We start from the raw sequence: 1,294 nt of genomic DNA on the forward strand, positions 1-1,294 counted from the left end.
CCCCTGCCTCAGACTATTAAGCAGCTGAATTTATAGATCTGAGCCATCAAACCTGGGGCCCTTGTCTGTTTGTTGACACAGTATCTCTAGCAGTCCAGACTGGCCTTGAACTCCTAGTCTTCCGGCCAGTACTTCCAAGGACTGGGACCACCATACACAGCTTACTTTTCTTTTCTTTTTTTTCAGCTCAAGTAAAGTCTATAGCTGAGAGGTTTGGGGAATAGCTGTTAACTACCTGTAACAACAAAGCAGCAACTAAGCAAAGAAAAAAAAAAATAAGTACATAGGGGCTGGAGGGATGGCTCAATGGTTAGGGACACTTGGTCTTGTAGAGGATACAGGTTCGATTCCCAGCACCCACATGGTAGCTCACAATTGTCCATAACTCCAGTTTCAGGGTGCACACAATACACAGGCACACACACATGTGAGCAAAGCACTCATGCACATAAAACAAGCATATCTAAAACTAAATAAATAATTTGGAAATTCCACGTTGCCCTGATATTTCTGGCTGAGAGGGACATAGCAGCCCCAGGATCAGTGTTAGTGCACCAAGAAGACTTTAAAGAAGGCAGGGCAAGGGGGTGCAGGGGAGAAGCTGAAGCCCCAAGATGTCACAGTGGGTGGCTTGTTTTGTCCCCAGACCTGAGCCACTTCTTTGAGAGACCTGCTCTAGGCAACCTTGGAAGCTCCAAGTCACTCACAACTGTGTGGGCCTGGGTATGAAATGCCCAGCACAGGAGCATCTATCGGATCCTTCATCCCGGCTGGTGGCACCATTTTGGGAGGAAGGGGACCCTTTAGGACAGTAGTTCTCAACCTGTGGGTCTCGACAACCATGGGGACCACCTGAGACCATCAGAAAGCAGTTATTCACATTACAATTCACAGCAGTAGCAAAACTACAGTTATGAAGTAGCAACAAAAATAATTATATGATTGGGGGGTCACCATGACATGGGGAACTGTATTAAAGGGTCCCGGCATTAGAAGGTTGAGAACCACCAGCCTAAAACCAATATAACCCAGGACTATGGCCTGAAACCCTGAGCCACAATAAGTCCTTCCTGCTTTGAGCTGTCAGGTACTTTTGTCTCATGAATGAAAAGTCTAACTAAAGGAGGGTGGGGTGTTAAAAAAAGTTAGCACAGAATTCCCCACTAAACCACAGAAATTGCCTTCTGGCTTCTCTCAACACACAGTCCAGAACTTCCCTTTTCTCTATGCTACAGGCTAGTCTTATGGAACTTTCTAAGGGATGCTTGGAAATCTCACCCTACGAACAGTTTTA

This window comes from Rattus norvegicus, chromosome 4, assembly GCF_036323735.1.
Source record: "Rattus norvegicus strain BN/NHsdMcwi chromosome 4, GRCr8, whole genome shotgun sequence".
In the NCBI taxonomy this organism is placed as follows: domain Eukaryota; kingdom Metazoa; phylum Chordata; class Mammalia; order Rodentia; family Muridae; genus Rattus; species Rattus norvegicus.